Raw genomic sequence first — 27,605 nt, 5'->3', positions numbered from 1 at the left:
CTTAGTTTCCCGGGGGTATCTGTGGGAGAGTTTATGGAAGGAGTGAACCGCTTCACTATAATAACGTTGTTAGTTCCTTGATTTTTGCCTTTTTATTTTAATAGATAATTGCTATATGGTACTGTAGGGGTAAAGTGCTGCCGCTACCAACCCGGGAGATCTAAACAACTACCTTTGAGTAATATTTCCCCCCCCCACCCCAAACCTTGTACATATGCATTGTTACTGTGGTTACAAATACAAACAATATGTGCATGGATTTCCACAATCGTCGTGACTGATCAACTTCCTCATGACGTTGTACCAAAAATCTCATAATTTACCATTTCTAAATACAACATTAAATATTAAATGAGCTAAGCACATGGCAAGTTTTGTAATCACACGTTCTCGCGAGACTTTTCATTCTACACCCTATATAAAGTGGTCATTTTATTCAGCGTGTGTTGGTGCTGTTGGGAGTGAGGGTGAGATTGACTGGACTTGGTGGTACGAGGAGAGATTTGGTGATTTGTGAGTGAATTGTTGGAGATTATTGAGTGATTTGTCTTTTGTTATTCTATTTGTTTACATATTTTCTTGTCTTGTTAGTGTGAAAGTACTTTGCTAGTGTGTCATTTTTGTTCTATTTGTTTTTTGTGGCTGAGTGACTGAGTGACTGAGTCGGTGTGTGAAATGTAGAGGAGTGGACGTGGGAGTGGACATGGGACTGGTGGAGTGGCAGTTGCTGGAGGAGTGGTGGAGCTTGGGAGTGGTGGAGCGTGCGAGTGGTGGAGTTGTGGTGGCTGGAGGAGTGGTGGAGTGTGGAAGGAGTGGCACGTGTAGGTACAGGCCGTGCTGCCAGTGCATGGATGTCGCGTGCTGCCAATGCAGGTACGTCCCATGCCACCAGTGCAGGTACATCCCATGCCACCAGTGCAGATATGTCCCGTGCTGCCAGTGCAGGTATGGCCCGTGCTGCCAGTGCAGGTACGTCCATTTCGTCACGGGGTCTTGGTCTTGATCTGTATTCTTCTATCTTCTATCTTCTTTCTTCTTCCACTCTCTTCCGGGGTCTTCTTCGGCCACGCCCTGCTCTTGTTTCTTCTTTTGAAGGCAGACGCCGAGGAGGATGGACCTCCTAAAGAAGAAACAAGAGCAGGGCGTGGCCGAAGAAGACCCCGGAAGAGAGCGGAAGAAGAAAGAAGATAGAAGATAGGAAAATACAGATCAAGACCCCGTGACGAAATGGATTACAAAAAAGAAGAAAGAAGACACGAGGATTATAAGGGTTTATTATTTTATGGTTACCTTTGGATTTGGTTCGTGAGCTTCTGGTTCCCCTGGATTTCGGTGAGTGGGCCACCTAATGGTAAGTAAACAAAAGCAAAGTATATTATTTAAATTTTTACAGGTTTTTTGATTTTTTTTAAAGTGTATTTTTTTTGATCTATGTCCCTAGGGATATATATACATTCAGGGACACTGAATGGGTGTATTGTTTGTGATTTTTGGATGTAAATGCATTGTTTTTTCTGCTCTTTTATTGCCCCTGTATGTTATGTATATCTATCTATATGGATATACATACAGGGATAATAAATGATTGTTTTGCTAATGTTTATGTTCTTTTCATGTATTCAAATGTATTTAGCAGCTTTATTTATACATTGGTGTGTGTGTAATGTAATTTTTATTTAGTTACATGTAATTTTTAATGGTTTATTTCTGGTAGTTAGATTTGAATGATGGTGGTTACTTTGAATGTGAAGTTTTTTGGCAATGGTTTGGCTTTAGGAATTGAATAGTGAATTGTATAATTGATTTGGATAGTATTGTAATTGGTTTAGGAAATATCACGTTCGCAAAGCACTTTCCGCTCTTAAAGCCACTTTACGGAGCTTAGTGCATAGCCCCCTAAGGGTCATTGGCATGTAAGAACATAACTTTTATGATTTAAGTGTACTCATGAATAATTAAATGTATCAAACAGTTAAATATTTTTTTTGGTCAATACTTATTAATGTACCATTAATATGTTAAACATGTATGCTATAACGGAGTTGTGCTGCTGATGTATGTACACATTTTATTAGTCACGGATGTGCACATTACATACAGTAGACTAATGGGTGACTGTAACTACATGTACATTTTTGTGGTGACACAAAAACTCATAATTTATGTTACAACATCCCTTTCCTATGCTACAATAGTTAATATATTAGCAGAAATTATGAAATCACAGTAGTTAAATGTACATTAACCTATAATCATGTATTAATACATTTTTACATATATACAGAGCAAAAACTAAAAGCAGTCAAAAAAACAAGCTGTGGTCCGAGATCTGCACATCTGTGTGTGCATGTGGACAACAAAGACGAACACCCGAGACGTGCATAAACCGGTTTGGAGATATCAAACTACGAGTTTAAAAAAATATGGCTAAGGCTGGTCGCCATTCATATGGAACAGGAAGCGGTCCTCCTGCATCTCTACATTTGTACTCTTATGAAGAGAAGATGTACCCCATCATGGACCAGTAATTAGTCTTTGGGATTGGAGGGGCAGGGACATAGGGCCTCCTTCTTCCCAGTCGTCAAAAGGTGAGTACTATGATATTAAATCAATGTGTAATTAATGCAGAAATACAGTGATTAAAAGGCAATCGTTTATATATACAGAAAATATTCTATGTAGTTTCTATGATGCTATCAACTAATCTATAAATTACAGGTCATTATGTTCACTTGTTCAAATTACGGCTTGTTATGTAACTGATACACTTATAAAATTGTTAGCATCTAAATAAATGTGCAGTTATACTGGATGTACACTTGTAGGTATATCAGTGGCTACATGAATAATTATTAAGTAGCTATACGGTCATGTGTGGCCCAGTGTAGGCTTAGCATTCAAACATTTTTGGGAGGTACACCAGATTCCTCATACTAAAAATACAATAGTAGTTTATGTACAGTTGTGTGAAAAAGAAAGTACACCCTCTTTGAATTCTATGGTTTTACATATCAGGACATAATAACAATCATCTGTTCCTTAGCATGTCTACAAATTAGGTAAATACAACCTCAGAGGAACAACAACACATGACATATTACACCGTGTCGTGATTTATTTAACAAAAATAAAGCCAAAATGGAGAAGCCATGTGGGAAAAACTAAGTATACTTTATGATTCAATAGCTTGTAGAACCACCTTTAGCAATAACTTGAAGTAATCATATTCTATATTACTTTATCAGTCTCTCACATAATTGTGGAGGAATTTTGGCCCACTCTTCTTTACAACGTTGCTTCAGTTCATTGAGGTTTGTGGGCATTTGTTTATGCACAGCTCTCTTAAGGTCCAGCCACAGCATTTCAGGTTGAGGTCTGGACTTTGACTGGGCCATTGCAACACCTTGATTCTTTTCTTTTTCAGACATTCTGTTGTAGATTTGCTGAGCATCTCCCGCTCTTCTGGCTTTCGATCAAATCCGATCCGATCAAATCCCGCATTTCACACTCCATTCTTCTCCTTACTTTTAAAGCTTTACACTCTTCTGCCCCTCCTTACATCTCAGCCCTAATTTCTCGTTATGCACCATCCAGACTCGCGTTCTTCTCAAGGATGTCTTCTTTCTACCCCCTTTGTATCTAAAGCCCTCTCCCGCCTTAAACCTTTTTCACTGACCGCCCCACACCTCTGGAATGCCCTTCACCTCAACACCCTCTCTATCCACCTTTAAGACCCACCTTAAGACACACTTGCTTAAAGAAGCATGTGAATAGCACTGTGGATATTCTGAACACATGATACATAAAGTTTGGCCCCCTGCAAACGCACTTACCAGAACTCCCTCCTACTGTCTCTGTACGTTCTCCCTACCTACCAATTACACTGTAAGCTCCTCGGAGCAGGGACTCCTCTTCCTTAATGTTACTTTTATGTCTGAGTCAGTTATTCCCATGATCTGTTATTTATATTATCTGTTATTTATTTTATTACCACATGTATTACTACTGTGAAGCGCTATGTACATTAATGGCGCTATATAAATAAAGACATACAATACAATACAATACAATACAATAATGACCTTGTACAGTGTAATACACAAATTGTGAGCATCTTGATACTTTTTTCAAAAAGATGATTTTAATGAATAGTTTGTGTTACTTTCCTCCATTCCAAGAGAATACATGCTGTTAGAAATGTCTTCAAACAAGAAACCTCCGTTCAGTTACACATATCTAATATATAGCGCAATTCAATACCAAACGGAGAAAAAAGCAACTGTATCAGAGATATATCAATATATCACTGCCAAATACCCATTTTATAAAATACTACAAAGTATGATGTATGGCGAAATTCGATCCGACAAACTTTATCAAGCAATGATTGTTTTATTCGAAACCAACCATCTCCCGGAAAGAGGGGTGTCTGTTGGTCAGTGCATGAATCATGCATGCGTATGTTTGAATTGTTATTCTTTTCAACTGAAGTGCTTCAACCAATACCAGAACCATGACGGACTTAACTATTACGAGAACATGCATAATAAAGACATGGCTCCAGCAGATGAAATGCCACAAAGTAACTGTCTGTATCTGCCTCAGTGCATGACACACTATCCAAACTATTCTGGAGAAAGCTACAAACCAAACGAGTTGAACACACAGAAAACCAATTGATTGACTACAGCAGCTACCTCCGCAACACCCCTTCCATGACTGCACAGAATATGAAAGCAATCTAATGCAGGTAGCTATAACAAATTTACATTATACAATCTGTCAATCACGTATGTACTGTTAATATTACAGACATCGCGGCGTGAAGAGCACCAGATGCCGGAATAGACTGCTGAAAGAAGGTAAGAGCCAGTTAAGGAGATCTGTGGCAAGATTGTTAAATGTGTTAAATGTGTTAAATCATACAACTTCTTGCACATCCCTTAAATGTCATTCCACAACTTTAACGCCCCACGGTTTTAAAAAAGTTCTCCATTTTGTGTTTTCAGAGTTTAACAAATATGTAATATGTGCAGCAATGCAGTACATAAATTCATAAGTATTTGTGTACTTTGCCTACTGATACATTATGATGTGTTTGATCTGCTCATTCTATGTCAGTCACTTAGATAAATGGCAGGGAATGCTGCAGATTTACAGCTAATATGTAACATTATGATGGCTATTTCATGTTATGTAGCAGTGGGTATATAACATTGTTGCAGTGGTAGTATGCGTGGCACAACAAATGTCTCTAGTTACATAGTTACATAGTAGATGAGGTTGAAAAAAGACTTCCGTCCATCAAGTTCAACCTATGCTAAATTTAGACAACAGATACTTTATCCTATATCTATACTTATTGATCCAGAGGAAGGCAAACAAAAAACCCCATTAAGGTGAAAAATTAATTCCTTCCTGACTCCAAGAATTGGCAATCGGATTAATCCCTGGATCAACATCCTTCCCATGTATACTTATTTGGTATATCCCTGTATACCTTTTCCATCTAAAAAGATGTCCAACCTTTTTTTGAACAAATCTATTGTATCTGCCATCACAGTCTCCATGGGTAATGAATTCCACATTTTAACTGCCCTTACTGTAAATAACCCTTTCCTTTGTTGCTGGTGAAATTTCCTTTCCTCCAACCTTAAGGGATGGCCCCGAGTCCTTTGTACTGCCCGTGGGATGAATAGTTCTTTTGAAAGCTCCTTGTATTGTCCCTGAATATATTTGTATATAGTTATCATATCCCTTCTTAGACGCCTCTTTTCTAATGTAAATAAATCTAATTTAGCTATCCTCTCCTCATAAGTTAGAATGTCCATCCCCTTTATTAATTTGGTGGCTCTTCTCTGCACTCTCTCTAGTTCCATAATGTCTTTTCTTAGGATTGGTGCCCAAAATTGTACTCCACATTCAAGGTGTGGTCTTACTAATGCAGTTCAGGCAGTTTGTACTTTTTCACTCATTGACAATTAATATATGGTTGTTATATTACGTATTCATGCCTAATAAATAATCCGTTAGGAAAATAAAGATTTTTAAGACGTCTATAAATATTTTAAATTGCAAATGTTAACGTGTACTAGACAATGTGTCAATTACACAATTAAGTAAGGAATGTGAACAATAATATTTATATAATATTTGCTATCACAACTCATCCTAACTAATTGTAGTGACGTATATAACGGTTATAATGAAGTGTAAAGGTGATAAAAACACCTACTTTTTGAATGTACAGTAGTTGGTAAGTATAAATATAACTAATTCTCTGCATATTCATCACTACAACAATATCTCTTAGCTCAATGAACAATATTCAGCATTGTATGATGCACACATTCTAGAGGGTGGGTGGGGGGTGGGGGAGAACATTCTTTAGAGAATGACCAATGTGTTAAACACTCGCATACCATTGTCTGATGAACTTGTGATAATTTAGTACAAAATGTCTACTCAAATTTTGACAGAGCAGGATCCTATGATTAGATACACATAATGAAATGTGCCACACATCATGAGATGAGTATATATTATCTTATATGTAAATGAAATTCTTACATGTGAAATATTTTTTTATTAAGGTCCGGTGGGTCTCCACCCCACTGGCTGTAGGCTCCCCAACCCCTGCAGGAGGCAAAGGAGGATCCTCCCGAATGTTGCCTTGAAGATTGTGACGTAGTGCATTATTGTATATGAATATGATTTATTCGGTTTATTTGAAACAAGGTTTTGCAGTGACTGTTTCCAGTCACATATATTTTTTAACAGGTTCACATTTATAATTAAACATATATCTTTTAACCAAATGTTCACTAATTTGATTAGTTAAACATTTTTTTTTTGTCGGTGTCTGTATGCTTTGATTAACACTCCACTTCATTAATTGTGTTCACATTTCATCACTCGGTAACTCTTCTCTGTGATTCGCTGGAAAGCTCATTCATTATATGCTACAGCTGATACAATTGTGGAGTTTTTTCTTTATAACTGAGTGTTATGTTTCCTGACAAACCACTCTTTGATAAAGTGCCACGTGCGTGAAACATGTCAGAGTTTTTGTCAGGACTTTGTCCCTATGTTATTTTAACCCAATAAATCCTTGAAAGTAATTCCTGTGTCCCATGTTGCATTGGTGAGGCTGTGCTCCAGTTCCTGTTTGGATTCTGCTTACATTATATATTAGCAATACATAATGAAACATTAACCTTTACATGAAATTTACATATACGTGCAGTTTGTATAACATTGACTGACCCAATAGCCAACCGTCCTCGAATTCCCCTGCTTCAAATGCACAGAAGACTAATGAGTTCTGCAGGATATGGGAATCTTGGCAGGCACCTGGGAATAGGGCTACCACACAGAATTTTCATGTGCGCGTCACATATGACCTGCACATTAAGCGAGTGGTAATGTTTCCTGTTACGGAAATGCCTCTCGCCTTCACATGGCGGGGTCAGCACAACATGTATACAATCTATAACACCCATCACATTGGGTATCCCTGCTACATTATAAAATGGAGTCTTCAGTTCCTGCCACTCTGTCTGCTTTCTAGGAAAATGTATATCATTCCTAGCGCTTTCAGTCAGTTCACATAGAAACTGCGCCCGCGAGAAAGTTGTCTGCGAAACCCCGCCTACTATGCCCACAGTTGTCTGAAAAGACGCAGAAGCAAAAAATGTAATGAGCTCAGCAATTTAACAAGGCCAGGCACTGCTTGGCTCATGTCTGTTGATGGCTCTAAATCTTCTCTTAACTCCTCATAGAGTTCAAAGATAGCCGCTGAGTTCAATCGATAGTGGCTGATGATCTCGGCCTCACTTAACCCCTCTAGGGAGCATCTTGTTCTGAAATGTCGGGGCACCTATTCCTGCCCTACAGAGAATTGTAACTCTCTCGCTCTTGTTGTTCTCCTCTCTCTTGATAGCCTTAATTGTAAGAGAATCTCCCTCCTTCTTCTCACAAAGTACTCCATCAAACCACAATTCGCAATGACATCCATTTCCCCCTCGAAGGTAAGTGTTTCCTTGTATCCTTACAAACCACCTTACAAACCACCTTAGTGTAAAGGAGGGCACATGTGTTGTATATTATGTCGAACATTTGTATTGTAGTAATCCAAGCAGGCATTATAGTTTGAGATGTGTTACACACATAATATAATGTAATGATGTAATCCAAAAAAAAAACCATTCATTAATCCATTGTCAAAGCGATGATGCAACCCAATCAGACTAAATGTTGTTAAAAATCAAACAATCATGACATTTGTATGTAACATGTTGAGTCATAAAGGTGTTAAATCACAAGAAGTTCTTTGTTGTTTCTAGAGAGGTGTGGCAGAAGGTTAGATCAGTGTCAGGGTGTTTGTTTTCTGATCACGGGAGGATTGTCCTTTAAATTAACCGTCTCCTAACGTTTGCGGTTAGACTGTCAAGTTATGAAGATGGATTTCATGCAATTGTTATTAATTTGGATTCAATAACGGGTTCTCCTTCGATTCAATTAATGTAAATCAGCTCCATGCTGATCAGCTCCATGGACCAACACCCGGGGATCCCAGGGGACACACAGTTAATCACACCAACACCCGGGAACCCCGGGGGGCACACAGTTATTCACGTCAACACCAGGGGAGCCCCGCCGGCCTCTTGTATTATTTGTGTGCATGGAAAAACAATAACAATGCTTTTATTCATGGCTCCATCTCTTTTGTGCCAGCCTTTAGCTGGTGAAAATAAATGCTGATTTTTTTCAGTACGATACACCTATCACTGCTTTGTGAATCTTGCAAAGTGGCAAAAAACGTCGAGTTTGCCATTTTTTGCCTGATTGGACGACTTTTTTATCACTGACATTTTTGTGAAAAAAAGCCTTTTAAGGGCATTACTGCACTGTTATCACTGCTTTGTGAATCGTACAGCAGGCAGGATCGTACTTAAAGGGTATTTATCTCATTTAAAAGCATTTATCACTGCTTAGTGCGTAGCCCCCTTCATTCCTTGTTCATCTCTTCATTCAAAAGAAGAATTGTGTTTTCTTCTATGCCCAAACATTTTATTTTAACATAGAGAACTTACATTGGGATTTTATTTAAAAACAATAATTAGTGAATCATTGATAAAATGCCAGAAATGTGCTACAGTGCTCTGGGCTTTATCTTTATGAAACTACTCAATCATTCTCCTACTAAATGATACTGTCAGAAACAGTATGTTCACTGCAGAGGCATTTATACCTCTATGTAATATTTGTGTGATTTACTAATTCACTTTTGAAAAGATCTCTCCAAATGTTTTCTTAGTAAAAAATAAATAAAAAATTCCAAGGTCTTTTAAATTTGTGTTATGCATTATTTCTGTTTCAGATGATACAGCAACAAAGTGACCCACCGCTCAACCGGAATCTTAGTCTTATGAATATAATAGGTAGGTGCATATGGTGGAAAAAAGTTAAAGACAGAAGTTGACCCGTAAGACAGGATCCACATAAAGCCCCCAACTGATATTACACACAGACCTACGATGATTAATTGACCGTGAATACGTTCTAAAATATATTGTCTACATGCATCGCCACTGGAATAGCTAGAAAGAATGGAAGGCTAAATAGGATCAAATTGATGCCTCCTGCTATTATGTTAGCAATATTTTTTCAAATCAAATATAAACATCATTGTCTTAAAGTCTTCTTTTAACCCAATGGAAAACTTAACTCGTGGTATGCATATAAAAAATATACAGACATATAGTCAAAATATGGCAAGAGGATAGCTGACATATAGCTTTGTTTTTTGTTGTATACTATTAAAACAATCAAATACTATTTAAAACAATTAAGAAATCGCAGTCTTTATTTTATCACGTATGTGTGTTGTGGGTGGGTGATGGGGGCAGTTGCTCCAGGGTGGGTGTTTAGACCTCCCGCAGGGGAAGGTAGGTGGTTAGTACAGTATTACTAAGGTAGCTTTGGGGGTTAGGTAGTTTAGTTTAATGTTGATATTACCCTTTTTAATCTCATTGTGGTCATGACTAGGTGACTACTTGAGCTATGAAGGGGTTAATATTTACTGTGATATATGTAAAGTAATATTTTATCACCTATTCTATGCTAATTCAGCCAAGAGTAGGTGATAAAAAAAAGTGCGGTATTTCTGCCAGTCATCACATTCCAATAAATATCAGAGCCTGATGTGTGGTAATATATAAAATGTGGTATTTTTCTTATTTTTTTAAAGAATCTAATATTTTTAACGGACCTGATAAAAAATGCATTATTTTTTGCGGTGAAGTTTTGATGTACAGTATTGCACTATAAGTATAACACTTTTTCCCTCACTGTAGCTTGATGCATCCGAGCCTTTGTTTCATCCCTATTCATCTATAACACTTAAACCATTAATTTGTTTCCCTACGTGCACTTACAGTTTGTCAAATACATGAGTCAAGCACAGCCCCCCAAAAAATAAAGATCAATAAAGTGCAAAAAAGATATATATATATATATATTGTTTGCACTTTATTGATCTTACATTTTGTTGTTGTTGTGCTTGACTCATGCTTTTTGATGACCAGTATATCTTGATTAGATTTTGATTGTCTTAGCAAACTGCCATGTTGATTTTTTCCTTGTTTATGACCCACTGTGGCGCATCCAAGTTATTGGTTTCTGGAATCCCTTTGCCACTTACAATTTGTATCATGTGTGCTTACATGATATAGTTTAGATCACCAGTTCTCAAGGTAGGGACACTAACAGTGATTAAATACGTACATAGAACAAAACCTTAAATCACAATTGAATAACTGTGTTTATGCAATGTACTGAGTAAAAGCTATATGACAATCAAGTAAGCATAATTGTAGTGGCTGTTGAGATAGTAATGTTTCACAAATATAATGTCGTATTTGACCAATTCAATACTTCAACACCAACCAATAGCAGCAAATATATAACATCTTAACAAAAAATGTATACACACTAATTATTAGTCACCTACAATACTGTACGTGTACTCTCCATTGAATGTCAGCAGTTGGCCTGATAACTTGCCTTTGAAGGATAGATGAGGATAGCTCTCATGAAAAGAAATACACAGGACCGCTGTCCTTATGAAATCTTTCAGATACAGAATCTGCAGCACAATTTACCATCTGCTTCAGAATCTGGTCTGTCTGTTAAAAATTTGAAGGGGAATTCTCATACAAATGTAAATGATACTCATTTTGATCTAATTTTGTACTGAAGTAGTTCATGTATAATTTTTGTTAAACAAAATACATTTGAAAGCAGATTATAACAGAAGTGAATCACATTATTACTAAAGAGGCATGATTTATGTATTTCCTGAACAATTAGAGTCTAACACTATGGTTATACCTCTACAACATAGCTGTACTGATATTGGATCTGTGCTCATCTGGCTTCCTTCTGCAGTATGTGAAAGGAATAGATTTATTCTGATATTGGCAAATAACCTTTTAGAATTTCTCTTTACCTCTGAATCAATCAAAATTGTTTTTAACTCAATAACAAAATTCCTGGACAAAATGTAAAACATACAGCAAATGTCTGGAGTCATCAAACTCCGTTAAGGCAACACTGCAATATTAAATACTAGGGCCTCATGCTGTAAGCAGCGGAAAAATGCATTAGCCAGTTTAGCAATTAGCCTTCTTTTTGGCGTGTTAAACTGGCTGTATGCTGTAAGGGGCGAATCCCTGGCGAATGAATTAGCCATCACCATTTGATAAAATGGCTAGTAACCAGTGGCGAGACGGCTGCCTGGTGAGAAACTGCCGAGAAGCCGTCCCTTGCCGAGATGTGTTTGCAGCAGAGAGAGATCCGCTGCTCTCTCGGCGCAAACATCGGGACATTAAAAATTATTGTTAAAACCATTTTTATTCATAGTGTACATGTGCAGGGGGTCTCCGGAGCTGAACCGCATTGGTTTCAGGTCCGGGGACCCCCTGCTTCCCGATATACAGGCCCCTTTATGAGGTGCCGGTATCCCTCTGCATTTAAAAGTCCCGATCACGTGACCGCGGAATGTAAACAAAGCAGAGGGATACCGGCACCCCATATAGGGGCCTGTATCTCGGGAAGCAGGGGGTCCCCGGACTAAAAACAAAGCGGTTCAGCTCCGGAGACCCTCTGCACATCTACACTATGAATAAAACACACATATCAATAAAGACTCGTTCCTTACCTTTGCGGCTATCTGCTATGGTAGCGAAGCAGCATGAATATTTTTTAATAATACTGTACAGTGAGCAGGGGGTCCCCTGAGCTGAACCGCATTGCTTTGTGGACCAGGGACCCCCGGCTTCCCAAGTTACAGGCCCCGGTATGTGTGATCGGATGGGCAGTGTCGCCGCCATGTTTATAGTGTCCCATACGCTACGTGCCCACAATAAACATGAAGTCGACACTGTAACCGATGCCGCAAACCGGGGCCTATAACTGGGGAAGCAGGGCACAATATTATTAAAATACATAAATGCGGCTTCATTACCATAGTGGATAGCAGGCTAAGGCAATGAAGGGGTTGACGCATAATAGTATGTTTATTGGGGACAATTGCCCCAAATAAACATAGCAATACACAACATACAATACAGTAATGGGTAACATTACTATTATCCCCAAATGGATAATAGTGAAGTTGTCCATTTAAAACACATACAGAACAATAATTACATTAAATACATATAGCACTCACCCATGTCCGGCAGCCACGATGAAGGCCATCCTCATCTTCATCCTGCTAATGCCGCATCTGCTTCTGCAAAACAGACACAAGAATTAAAACATCCAATGTAATGTCCCCTAACCCCTTAATTACCATAGCAGTTATTAACAGCTACAGTCATTAAGGGGTTAACCCACCATCACCCACATACCGTCCCCCACTAACCCCCCCACCCCCTGAGGCCTAACCACCCTCACTCACTACCCACAAGGGAGTCCTACCACATACTCTTGGGGCCAATACCCCCTCCCCCCACCCCACCACATATAGTACAATAATGTGCCAAATAATTATTATCCACATAGGGATAATACATTATTTGGCCATTATTAAACACATTAACTAGCATAGTAAAATAAAGAAAATTCTACTAACCTCAATAAGAAGGCCCCGTCGCCAGCCTCATCCTTGTGGTCCGTTGCCAAAATAATACATAGCCAATACATTGCAATTACATTCACATATCAATGAACCCCTTTATCACCTTATCGGGTAGTAACCGCAAAGGTAATTAAGAGGTTAAGCCATCCTGGCAATGCCAATACCACTGATCCATAACATCCTCAATGAAATCAAAAGCAATTTCCTAAACAAATCTAATGTAATCATCCAATCTAAAGCATCAAATGCCAATCCAAAGCCTCAAATGCCACTTAAAACATTGCATTTACATAGTATACATGCTGCATAAAATGTAAGCTACATGTAGACGCTGCAAATCAATGTTAACAATACAATATTCCAAATAAAATAGCATTTCATCAAAAGAACTATACAATGTAATCCAATAAAGTCACCATCAATCAATTAACATACATGAATTACATCCCAAAACAATTAAAATAGCATACATACCATTTACACAATTAACTATAGCAACCGTTAAAGAGAACAAGTTACCATCATACAAAATAGGACACCAACAATTACAATATACTAAAGCAAGCCTCACCATGACCTAAAGTACAGCATTGAAGCCCAAAAATTACATCTATCTAATTATAAAATACATTTAACACACATCTATGCATAGCTGCATAGCCAATATCATTTACAATAGTGCAAAGAAAGCTTTTAGAACACTATCATTTATTACCCTGTATGTATATATCTCTCTAGACATACATACATACATACATACAGTGGCAAGAAATGATGTGCAATAAAAAAGAAATACACATGAAAAAAGCAACAAAACACACAGTTACATTAAATACATTTCTTTATTTAACTTACCATTACTTGACCCACTCACGACTCCCGTTGATCAGCTTACTCATGAACCAATCCACGAACAGAAACCCATAAAATAATAAACCAGAAAATAATAAACATTAAAATAATAAAACACGACAATCCAGGGGTCTTCTACTTGTAATCCATCTTCATCTGTATTCTTATACCTTCTTCCGTGGTCTTCTTCCCATCTGCTGCCACGCCCTGGTCTTCTTTCTTCTCCGGAGGTCCTTCCTCTTCGGCGTCTTGTTTCAAAATGAGACGACATAGGCATCAATCCCAGCCAGGAAAAAGGCCAGAATTTTTTCTAAGTGCCGATCCGCCACTCATCAGCAGCCTCTCACCATCAACTTGCCAACTTTTTCTTGCGTGGCTGATTTGCCAGTAAAACGCCATTCTAGAGTGGCGAATAGCTCCGCTAAGCTACTCGCCACTACTATAAAACAGCATGGTGGAAAATGTTTCAATTTTAGGCGGAAAGTGCCTTCTCGCCTTGCCACCAGCAGGAAAATTAAAACCGCCTACAAAACTGGCGGATTTTTTGATTCTCGCCACTTTCTCGCCCCTTACTGAATAGGGATAGGCATTTTTGGCGGGAAAGTGGCGAGAATTGCCTTTCCGCTGCTTACTGCATGAGGCCATAGATGTTTTATTGCCCCAGCTAAAAATGTCAGAACCGGCTCCAAAATTACTAGTTACGGCAAATGTATTAATTAAATGCCCCTTAGTGTAGCATAAGTGACTTAGTAAGCCATGCAATGCCTTACTTATTTATTTATTTATTTATAAAATATTTTACCAGGAAGTAATACATTGAGAGTTACCTCTCATTTTCAAGTATGTCCTGGGCACAGAGTTAAGACAAATAATACATGGTTACAAATACAGTTACATAAATGAACAGGGTATACATTATATACAAGACATTGCGTGCACAGTTAAAGAAAATATATATTATGGGCGTATGAAACAGTTACAGACCAGATTAAAATGTGAGACAGCCTTAGATTTGAAAGAACTTAAACTGGTGGTGGATGTGAGAGTCTCTGGCAGGTTGTTCCAGTATTGGGGTGTACGGTAAGAGAAGGAGGAACGGCCGGATACTTTGTTGAGACTTGGGACCATGAACAGTCTTTTGGAGTTAGATCTCAGATGATAAGTGCTGCATGTGGTAGGGGTGAGGAGCTTGTTCAGATAGCTGGGTAGCTTGCCCATAAAGAATTTACTAACTGCTAAGGCAAATTAGTTAACCCTTACCAGCACTGTACCTTGGACAATTACAGTACCACCAAAACCCCTCCCCCTGTTGAGCAATGACCAATGGCCAACGTTTGCCAGGGCCCTCAAAGAAGACTGGAAGTAGTCAAAGGGGGCACATCCAGTGGTTAAAGATTAAAGAAGATATGATTTGAGAAGAAAAGAAGAACAAAAAGAAGAAATATTTATAGATGAAGATTCTTCAAGCAACAGAGGATGCAGGGCTTCATTTCAAGATTTCAAGTTGAGGATCCCCCATTGCAAGCCATGGATGTTCATGGATTATAAATAAAACAATGGACCTGGATTATAAATAGGCCATCTGGCCTGGATTTCATTTTTTATGGTGTTCTTTTTTGGGGCCATAGGGCCTCTGATTGGTAATTATGGCTTTTAAAAAAAAGGGGGATGGGTTATGTTTGTTGGGGTGATGGGGTTAGGGTAGTGGTGTTAGGGGTAGTTGCCCCAGAGAGGGTGGTTAGGTCCTCTGGGTACTCGCGGTAAGGGTAAATGTGTTCTTTGCCTTAGCAATTGATAAAGCATTGCATGGCAATGCTTTAGTAGCAGCAGAAAGTGGGAAGTGTAGTTTAATTATAATATTAATCCCTTTAATGAATGTTTTTTACCTTGGTAGTCACAGGCATCAAAGGGTTAATGTATTTTCTACCATAGGGTTATGTAATAATTATATAATAATTAATAGGACATTACCATGATAGAAATATGACATGACTCTCCCCATGCGATCGCAATATGGTAATTAATGCATAATTATCAGTTGTGTTAATTACCGCATCGCATTGCGACTAGTGTTAAAATATTACACCCGGAAAATATTACCACAATATTGATGACCAAGGTCGTAACATTGCGTTTTTTTTCTCCCGCAGGATGCGATATTAGCTCTGTTTTAACCGAGATTGATGACTCTAGGCTAAAATCTCTTCATTGCTTTGTGTTTTTCATTTTAGGTTGTTTACGTTCAGAATAGAAATTAATAACAAATGTCAAGGGAGAAACTTTCAAACATGAAATTGAATCTGCTGTGAAATGCTAAACATTTTCTGCTACGGAATAGCTGGGTATGCAGGTATTTTAATCTCTCAATATTTCATTCACACCTATTGAAATTTCTAATCCCATTCTCTGTATGTGTTTAATCAGTTAAAATATAAAAGCAAGGGTGCGTTGTGAAGTCAGTTGAAATATTTTAAGCCAAGTTCAGAGGCCTGGCAATGATTAGGGAACACATATCAAGGGTATGTGGATATTATGACATTAAGAAATAAATACTAAAAACACAAATGTGACCCTGTGTCTGTCTGGATCAAGTTATGCTAAGGATGTACAGTATCTAAGAAAACATATTCTGTTGTTAAAATTAAAATACCTTAAAGCAGCAATACAGTTTCACTTAAAAAAAATGTTTTATTACAGGATGGAAGAAGGGGTCTACGGACCTGAACTGTGTTAATTTCAGCTCCAGGGATCCCCCGGGGGTTCCAGCATCTCTAAAGTCAGAGAAACGGTGTGCCTAACATAATGGCAGTGTTTAAATGTTCTGTGTTATGCCGGCCAATAGGAAGCTGTGATATCATCCGATGTGGCTTCCTATTGGCCTGTGTGACCGGGACAATTAAACTGATAAATGATACTGGCAGCACCGACAGAGGTAAGTATCTCTGGAAGCAGGGGGTCACTGGAGCTAAAATTAACAGTTAAATGTACTGCTGCACACATACTGCACATATTCAGAACTTAGCACACATAAATATATTGCACAGATATACACTAGTCCATTAACATTTACCACCCCCACCCCACGTCGCCCACCTAGCTATCAGTGGCAGTTTAACATATGTCATCAATTCTAAATTATCCAAATGTATTCTATGTCACATTAAACATACAGTGCTCATTCTGGAATATGTTTTAAAATTGCTGATGTTTCAAATTATAGTGTATTTCCTGTATATTATAAATACAATCACATTTTGTTGCAATCAAATTTTTTTTTAGCCCTTTCTCCAACCATGTTTGAATTGTATTTCCATCTTAAACTCTGTGGGGATCATCAAGAGAATTCTGGAAAAAAAAAAGACTTGTGTTTTTTGATGTAAATATATGAGGGTAATTTGATCCAGTTTTGCGCATCAGCTTGCAATGTTGGTCATGTCATTAAGAAGAGTTACAGTAGTACACAGTGGAGTGACACACACATTATATTTATAATCTAATCAATCTTAATCCTCCTGTATTAGTGTAAAACAATCTGCAAGGTCAGAGGCATCATAAATCTCCCTGACTGGGAATTTGCAACAAATATATGAGTTTTACCTACAGTACAGTAACAAGCTTCTTACATTTGATACAACTGCAAGCAGAACATGGTGCAGTACAAAGTTGTCTTTGCATTTCTGGTGAGAGGATGCCAACCAGTAGGGGAACATCTGATAGAAATATAAGTTAATAAAATAAATTTCCTTTGAACTTATTTTACAATATATCTCCAAAACTTTGCAAATTCAAAATCATACATATACATACATACTGTAGGTCCGCTTTATTCTATGAGACCTGATGATTTATATGTGAAGCAGTCAGTTCAGTTCAGAAATTTATATTTTTGGATTCTAAGTATTGGATGACTTCTTTTTCTTGCACAGCAAGACTTGAGTACTAGTGTCTGGGGTTCATATCCCACTTTGTCCTAGTCTAAGTAAAAGATGGATCGTTTAATATAATTAGAAAAAAACAAACTAAAAATCAAAAAAATACTGGATGGTCCTAAAAAGGGGGATAAACTAGTTCTTAAGGAGTGCTGGTGCTCAGGCTGTCAGTGAAGGAGAGATACTCTGATTGTGACACCGCAGTTCTCTCACACATAGCATCCTCTGCAAGTGTGTGAGGCAGTCTCTTGCCGGTCCTTGACTGATGACGTCACCGTCACCAGTTTTTATCCGTTTTTTAGGTAGTTTTTTCTAATTGTATTTAAAGATCCATTTTTTACTTACTGGAAATAATTGGATGTCCAGGAGGGTTGGACACCGATTTACATAATTATTGAAAGGAATACTGTATACACCTCAACCCCCTTATAACGCTGTGCTCAGGGTCCAAAGAATCACATTGTGCTATAAGCCGGATCGCGTAAAAAATAATGTATAATTGTATGCATTGTACAATAAAGTGTTTAAGATACGAATAATCGTGTTGGAATGTATTCATAAATATGAAAATTGGGAGCCACGCTTGCATCGTGTTATAAGCGGATTCGCGGTGTAACGGATCGCGTTATAACGGGGTTGGGCTGTATATATATATTTTTAATGATTGTGTTAGAAATGTATTTGTTTGAGTAGAGATCCATGAATTTGTTGGGGCAAACTCGAGTAATTCCAAATCTTTCTGATAATTAAGAGCTGTATTAGCATATAGTAACGTGAAGCAATGATATATGTTGCACACCAACAGAAAATAACAGCTGATATTTACACCTGTGCTGTCATCTCCGCTACGTTCCAAATGCAGAAGAAGATTAGAGGCTCCATGGATTTATCAAAAAATTAATTTATTTAGCAAGGCTTATCCAACGTTTCGGTTGCCTAGGTAGCTTTGTTAAGAAATGCCATGCCATTCTTTGACAAAAGTTGCCTAGATGGCTGAAACTTTGGATGATTCTCGCTAAATAAATTTGTTTAGTGCTAAATCTGTGGAGCCTCTACTCTTCTTCTGTTTTAATTTTAGCATGTAGTAAAACATACGTGTCTGTCTCGCTTAACATTTCTTTTTTTTTTATAGTCAGTGTAGACCTAAAGCAGGGAGGGGCAGTAATGTGAGGTGTAAGGGAGGGTACAGTGATGTGAGGTGCAAGGGGGGGGGAGAGTGATGTGACGTTATAGGGGGGGGGATGTTAAGTGACACTGATGTGATGTGCAAGGAGGGGGAGAGTGCTGTGATGTGCAAGGGGGGCCAGAGTGATGTGAGGTGCAAGGGGGGGAGAGTTATGTGACGTGCAAGGCGGGGGACAGTGATGCGGGGGCCAGGGGGGTGGAGACTGATGTGGGGGGCAAGGAGGAGAGACCGCGGCTGTGAAGGAGGGGGGGGAGACGAGCTGTGAAGATGGGGGGGGGGGCGGAGCTGTGAAGGGGAATAGAATTGTGAACGCAGGGGCCAGCCAGCTGTGAAGGGGGGTAAATCACGGGCAACGCCAGGTATATCAGCTAGTACTTTATAAAAGAGACTAAAAACAGTACAGGGAATTAGAAAACAATAAGTGCAACAAAAGAAGACAGTAGGAAAGGGAATCCCTGACCCGGGAGTTTACAATCTAATTGGAATATTGGGAGATTTACAAAGACAGCAGGTGAGAGAATAAGTGTGGTAGGTGGCAGTGCTTGGCCACAATGTTTGGTAGGAGAGACTGTGGGTGTGGGACAGTACCCATGAGCAATCCGTCCAATATCCTACAGGTCTGTTTTTTTTAAATAAATCATTTCTGTAATATTAGATAATACTTACTACATTTTTTTAAATTCAACTCTTAATGCCATTTTTAATGAGATTTAACATACTGAGCATCATTTGCTTTCTATAGCAGGTTATAGCACTTCACAAGCAGTGCAAAATATGTTCAACACTTTCCTGTTTGTGATAATTTGGTTCCAATATTCCCAGCAATTTGAGCTGCAAACTATAACAATAGATAATGTTACCTTAGTAATATAAGAATACATTGTAGCTGCTGAGTTACAGTGACTAAAGAATTGCGTGAAACTGAAAGGCAGCTATTTAGTGAACCCTGGGAAGCAAGATCGTTGCTTATCGATCATGGAAGAACAAATCAATTGTCAGTTTAGGTCATTAATTTTCAATAAAGGTAATCAAAAGCAGCATATATTAAAACAAAATATATATGTGTATGTATAATTTTTTTTTTTTTACACACACACACACACACACACACACACACTGTGACAGACAGACAGACAGACAGACAGACAGACAGACAGACTGACTGACTGACTGACGTGAGGCGAAAGTTTGGAGGTGCGTGCCGGTTGGGGAAAAGGGGGGGGTTGGGGGGAGGAAAGGCGGCAATCGTAGCAGGAGGCTCCCCGTCTCCCTCCACCGCCCACCCTAGGGACAGTCAGCAACGCCCGCTACTGCCCTGCTCCCCCCCCTTGAACATCTCCCGTCCTGCACGGGCAACCAGGGGCAAGGGCGTGGCGAGGGGGAAAGGTAGCACCGAGGGGGAACGGAGCGCCCGTCCCAGGGGACAGTCAGCCATGCCGCACCTGCTACTGCCCTGCTCCCCCCCCTGCGGCCATCTTCCGCCCCGCGCGGGCAACCAGGGGCAAGGGCGTGGCGAGGGGGAAGGGCGTGCCGAGGGGGAACATAATGCGCAGCCATCTTAAGCCCCGCGTGGGCAACCAGGGGCAAGGGCGCAGCGAGGGGGAAGTGCGCGCCGAGGGGGAACGGACCGGCGGCCCCAGGGGACAGTCAGCCACGCGCACCCGCTACTGCCCTGCTCCCCCCCCCCCCCGTGGCCATCTCCCGCCCCGCATGGGCAACCAGGGGCAAGGGTGCGGCGAGGGGGAAGTGCGCGCCGAGGGGGAATGGACCGGCCGCCCCAGGGGACAGTCAGCCGCACCCGCTACTGCCCTGCTCCCCCCGCGCCCATCTCCCACCCCCAGTGGAGCAGCGCAGCACCAAATGCGCGAGGAATGTGTGAGGCGACGGGTCGGGTGGATGGTGGCAGGCGACGGGTTGGGTTGTGGTGTGGAGCGGCGGGTGGAGGGCGGCGGTGGTGGGGGTGGATGGTACTTGGAGGCTCAGGAAAGGCGTGTGGCTCTCGAGGAGAGTGAGTCACCAAATGGAGAGTGAGTCGAAGAGGCTCAAGCAGTTTGAGGGTGGTGTCACTGTCACGCCCTGTGTAGGCGTGGCCGTGAAGTCAGGCCACCCCGCAGGCCAATGAGGTGAGTGTGCAAACAGACATACAAATTTTTTTTCAGTCATATATATATAGACTGAGTACACCGTGGGTGCTCTATAAAGATGGTAACGTATACATACTGTACATACATGCATTACCTGATGATCAAGTATTGTAGTGAAAGTTGTTATGGAAGGGTTTGTATTAATAGAACTTGATTTCTTAAAATGGATCTTTCTCTCGTGTAGCTGTAGTTTTCTTAAATAAATCTTTGATTTTAAGGTTCAAATGTAAACATATAATTTCTTCCACTCAAATGGTTTCATGTAACAAGAACAAAGGATAGACCCTTCCATAATAAGGATTCTTCTTATTTGGTATGTGACTCGACAGGTTCAATATCAGGTTATCATACCGGGTCCGTCTGTCTAGGCAGTTTTTATCTTATGAATTCGCCCCCTCTGCATACTGTATGTGTGTGTCATCTTTTTTTATACTATCTTTGGACCAGGTTGAGACCCTTAATAAAAGGTGTAGATGTTTGTCTAGAGGTTTTGTGTCTGGAAGGTTAGGAGGTATCAGTGTCACTGCAGGAGGATGAACAACTTGAGACACAAACAAATATATACCATGACGACTTACTGAAAAAGATAAACTGAATAAGGTAGTGGCAGATTATAAAGGACATTGCATTTATAAGTGGCTATTGGGAATACAATTTTAACGTTAGACACGCGACATACCATATTCAGCAAAATACTAGATCCTCTATCTTTAAGGACACCGCCACAGATCTGGAAAATAGAGGGTTTAAATATAAGGAACACAACAACCTTTTCTAACACTACTAAAATTTGTTTTGAAAATTACTTTGTCTTTTGACAGATGCAAGAGACAGCTAAGGGTATCACATGCGCTCCAACTTCTGCATGTCTCCACCTCGATTTGAGGGAGCAGCACATGGTGTTCTCAGAGGCAATGTATGAGGATGGAGCACACATGGAACACTGGCTTCGATATGTGGATGATATCCTGCTATTTTGGGAGGTATCATCCAGCAAACTTGTAGAGTTTTTGAGGTGCTTAACCATAATGACCTAAATCTCAGACTGACATGTAACGAGTCTATCTAATGATTGAAAAACAGGATGAATTTATAAAAAAAGCAACACACAGAAAAATAACAGCAACGAATAGCTTGTTACAAGTAAAATGTCAACATATGCCATTCCAAATTAGGAGTATACCAGTGGGGCAGTTCCTGCTTTTATGCATATCTAGTTACAGAATACAAGCTAAAGAATTGACAGAACACTTAAAGAGAGATTATACTGTAGCAGAACAAGAATTACAAATAGATATAAAAATGCCTTTGCCAGAGATAGAGAATATTTATCGTATGGGAAAATTGAACAAGTAAAACCAAGAAGAATCAGGTTTATTAGTCAGTAGGGACAACATTAGAATTAGCAGTTAAGAAAGAATTGAATAAGTATTGGCACATTTTGACTCTAAGTATGGATTTAAAAAGTATAATTGGGTAACAACCACAGATGGTGGCAAGGAAAGATTTCAAAGATCTATTGGTAAATAGCCATTTTGATGAAGCAACAAAAAAACAAATTGTGACTAAACAAAGTTAATGGCTCGTTCAAATACGGAGACTGCCAAGCCTGTAAATTTATGGACTCTAAAGAAATTCACTGACACAAGATCCCAGGTGAAATATAAAATTAAAAGATTTATAAATTGCAAAACAAAAAAAGTAATTTACATGATTACTATGATGTACCTAGGGAAAAAAAGGGTACTGAGAAGGTGACTATTAGAGCATAAAAATGATATTGTTAATAAAGTAGAAAAGAGCAGCGTGGCAAGAAATGTTAATGTAATGCATGAACGTTCCCTAAAAGAACTAAAATGTTTAGGAATTAAAAGTGTTGTCCTAGGAAATAGAAAATGGGATCTGGACAAAATGTTGTTACAAAAGGAAGCATAGTAGATTTTTTATTTGGACAGCCTAGCTCCTGAAGGACTTTATGAAGAGATAAAGTATCAATGTATCCTATAGACACAATCTTTCTTGGAGTATTCTGTATAAACTTAGTATTGTGCATTTTAGTTTGTGAAATGTGTTCTTCAAAACTATACATACAGTATAATGTTACTTCGTTTGCACTTCCAGTCTGAGGCAGTACAAAGGTCATGGAGTAAGAGTTGGAGGAGTGCCACGGATGAATCCCTATTTTATGTGGGAGGAGAAACGGGCATTGACAGCTTACTACGCTATCCCTAAGCAGAGCTGCCGAGAGTGGGGGACAGCCGGGGCTGGTGTCCTGGGCCTGCTGACTGGGGGGCGGGGCCCTGATGTTGCTGCAAATTTCCCCCGACCTCTGGCCAGTCCCTGCTTCGAGGCCGAGCCCCGGCTCTCAGCTGCCTACAGGACCTTTCCTCTCTCTGTCCAACACCGCCGAGCTTCCATTGCTGGCGCGCAATGGGGCTCTTACATCAGCGCACCGGAAGTAAGCTTGGCCCAGCTTCTGGCGTGCCGCGTGCTGACGTCACAGCCCTGGCACCTGCCAGCAGTGGAAGCTCAGCGGCGTGGGACAGAGAGAGGAAAGGTCCTGCAGGCAGCTAAGAGTTGGGGCCCGGCAGCGACCAGCAGCAGGGCTTGGCCAGAGGTCAGGGAAAATTTGCAGCACCGGCCGGGCCCCCCCAGCCAGCGGACCCCCGCAGTCACCGTGCTCGGCTTGACCCAATGTAAGTCTGTATTTTTATATGTATTAGGGGGCTTGGGGATATGTTTATATGTATTGGGGGGTTTAGGTGTATTGTTATATGTATTGGGGTTTTTGGGGGAATTGTTATATTTATTGGGGGGCTTGGGGGTATTGTTATATGTATTGGGGGCTTGGAGGTACTGTTATATGTATTGGGGGCTTGGGGGAATTTGTATATTTATGAAGGAGCTTGGGGGGATTTTTATATGTATTGGCGGGCTATTGTGTATTTTTATATGGGGAAGGAGAAAGAGCAGTATCCTGCATTGCTTGAAGCTTTGACGCCAGACGTGAAAACGGAGGCAAACACTCGCAAGAGTGCGTGACATAACTTCTGGGACCCAGTGCTGGACGCTGATACCGGTGGAACCACTGCATAGACATCAGCTGGGATCAGCTGATGGCTTTCTCCACGGCTGTTTTGCGCGAGTGATCCCTTACCCACCGTTGTTTTCTCACATGTGAGTGTAACGCATAGCTCACCACAAACGAAGCGCGACCGTGGTACTGAGGTAGGGAATTGAGAAACGCAAACCCACAGCCACGAGGGCGCGCCTAGGATGTAGATTAGTCGTGCTAGCTGGGTCAGGAGTACGGAAGGTAGAGTAGTCATTATACTTGCCAGGTCTGGATTGGAGAGTAGCGGATCATTGGGGTACCTTTCCAAGGTCTGGATTGGAGAGTGGAGAGTAGTCGTTGTGAGGGTAGCCAAGGACAGGGTTGTAGAGATCTATGTTTCTGTAATTTACTGTAATAAATATATCATGCTTTTTAAAGACTGTCTGCTGTCTTTAGTTTTCTAGCATTCAAAACAGTGTATAAGAAGAAGTAGTAAAATGTATGTTGGCAAGACCACTAGAGTATTCAGATGCAGATACTGTACAATGAACACAAAAGCAATATCAAGTGTGTAAGAAAATGATATCAGAGGGGGAGACATAAGGAGGATGAGAGTTCTGTTGCATTCCATTTTTGTAAGCCAGGAATGTACACTCACAAATCCTATGTTAACTGCCACAGGTGCTCGGATAACCCCAGCAGAAGGAGGTACAGCAGACTCATATATAAAAAAGAAAAAGCGGCACTCCATTGGCATGTGCAAAAAGGTTACTTTTAGAAAATGCTAAGGTGCCGAGATCGACTTTTTGGTCCTGTTGTGGATCTTTGTCAACATACACTCCATTTTTTTTGCAAGCCTACCATCCCACTTGTACCCTAAAAGCAATTATAATTGGCATGTAGGAGATAGGGACAAGCTATAGTCACAATGGTACTGTAGGCGCATTGAATATTCAACTTGGATGTATTGGTACCTACAGGAATCAACACAAACCTACAATACAGTTGCTCTATTGAAGAACAATAATGTAAGTTTCCGGATAATATGTATTAGCCTAATTTGCTTGTGCTATTACAGTGGCTGTGTAATTTCTAACAGGGCTACTCTTGCTGTACTGAGCAAGTTACTTGGCTCTTCTTCTTTTCCTGCAAATTATAATTCCTGCCTGCCATCAGTACATGGTATAGTAATATACTGTGGAACGGGTGGCGAGGTTCAATTGTCTTCTTCCTGTAGTCTGCTGTTGTATCTCTATAATACACACTTTTTGATTTTGATCCTTAGGTTCTGTTCTCTGTTTCTATGTTCGAGTTACCACTATTAATTAATTAGTATCTTGTCTCTCCTGCTCCGAGCATACCGTAATTGAGAGTTTTTCCCTGTTAGGATTGGCATTATATTTACTAGTATGACTTTATAACGGTTATATAACGGTTCTTCTGGCCAATGTAATGTGGCCAGGTCTCCCTCTGGGCTCCTCTTGCCCCTTTACCTCAGGGAGCGCTGCAGTGGTGTAGTGCAGCTGCGGGTGGTGCGGGTGCCGCTGGAGACCGAGGCGGACCCGCTGTCAGTTAGAGGCAGAGGCAGGGAGCGTGCAGTGGGGGGCCGGAGCAGTGATTGGGTCGACCGAGTCCCGCTGATGTTCAACGTGCAAGGCGCCATCATCTTGTAAAGGTCGCGCATGCGCAGTGAACCTTGTGCATGCGGGGTAGCCAGGGACAGCGTCGGTCATTACATAGTAGCCTTCGCAGGGGAACTACAGTTCCCAGCAGCCCTGGGCTGTTGATCACATGCTGCACATCAGCCAATAGGGCTGTGAGGATTCCATGCAACTTAGTGGGTACTTTTGGTGCGTGGCGAGCAAAGCCAGTCGAAGCTGGGACAGGGAGATGGTAGGTTGTGTGTGCAGGGTGTCTGTGGCCCCTGCATTAGGCCAGAGACCCCCATAGGCCCCAGTTAGGCCCCTATTCCCTTGTAAAGCTTGTGGCTGCTACAGGGAATAGGGGCTGTGCTAAACAGTGCGTTTGAAGGAAGCGGTTAATACCACTTGCTGCGCTGTCTGTGTGGTCACTGTACCATCAGGAGGTGGAGCGCTGAAGAACGGAGCCCAGAGACTACCGGGAAGGGTCTGTGCGTCACAGCCGGAAGTGACATCAGACCCGGACACCCGGAGGGCTGCGTGGTATCACGAGTAACAGCACATCCATGCTGTGTGTACCGGAGCGGTTTCCGTGAATAGAGGGATAGCAGGACCGCCAAGGATCTGCAGTATTTAAAGGGTGAGCTATTCCAACACTGTCTCAACCCTGGGGTACCCCTCTTCACCATTACCTGCCCGGGCAGTGCACTATCCTAAGGACCAAGACTGTCTATCGGGTAATTCCCGTTTTCAATCCCCTGGAGACTGACAAACTGGTACCGCTTATCCATTCCATCAGCACTACTTTTAAATTACTATTTATGTATTGATTTCACATTGTTGTCCTAGAGGGGTTTTCCTAGGACTAGTTTATTTAATAAAGAATTCTAGTTTAATCACAACCCCCACTGTCTGCGCTTCTCACTTTTTTCTTTCTTGGAACTACAGTTCCCAGCAGCCCTGGGCTGTTGATCACATGCTGCACATCAGCCAATAGGGCTGTGAGGATTCCATGCAACTTAGTGGGTACTTTTGGTGCGTGGCGAGCAAAGCCAGTCGAAGCTGGGACAGGGAGATGGTAGGTTGTGTGTGCAGGGTGTCTGTGGCCCCTGCATTAGGCCAGAGACCCCCATAGGCCCCAGTTAGGCCCCTATTCCCTTGTAAAGCTTGTGGCTGCTACAGGGACATCCTCGCTCTTTGCCCCAACAAGGCACCGCCCGGCACCTTATCCGCATAGGCCGCAACAGGAACCTGGCTGAAGTAAAAACAGGGTGCCTCCCCAATACGCAGGTAGGAGATGTCCTCTGTCTCCACTGGATCCACCGCAGGTGTGTCCTTCCTAGCTCCGGCATCTTCATTGGGCGTGGAGCTCCTCCGGGGCTCCATTTGCACCATGGCCTGTTGGAGGGACACTTCGGGATCCGGACTCCGTCTCAAGCTGCCACTAGGTGACGGTCTCTACACAGGTGGGCTGAATCTCGGTCCCGTCGGATAGCAACCCCCAGATTTCTGGCTTCACACATTATCTTCTGAGGAGGGTAAGGACACCACCTCCGGGGAGCAACATCGGGCGCCCCGTGCTCCCTGGTGGCTATCGTCACGGAGCTTATCCGCTCCTGCGTCATCAGGGGAAGTGCACCCAACACCTCCGG

General features: G+C 41.0%; 1 protein-coding gene across 1 annotated transcript in view; it reads right to left on the bottom strand.

Moving 5' to 3' along the window:
• The window catches only part of HTR1F (5-hydroxytryptamine receptor 1F), a 310,261-nt gene that overhangs the window by 67,651 nt on the left and 215,005 nt on the right, over window positions 1-27,605 (bottom strand). Inside the window, exon 2 of the mRNA XM_075593307.1 lies at window positions 1,291-1,345. The gene's annotated coding sequence lies outside the window, so the exon portion shown is untranslated. The remainder of the gene's footprint in view (window positions 1-1,290; window positions 1,346-27,605) is intronic.

Source organism: Ascaphus truei, chromosome 3 (genome assembly GCF_040206685.1).
Source record: "Ascaphus truei isolate aAscTru1 chromosome 3, aAscTru1.hap1, whole genome shotgun sequence".
Classification (NCBI taxonomy): Eukaryota; Metazoa; Chordata; class Amphibia; order Anura; family Ascaphidae; genus Ascaphus; species Ascaphus truei.
Note: the sequence above shows the minus strand (reverse complement) of the source record. Positions and strands in the feature narration are given on the sequence as shown.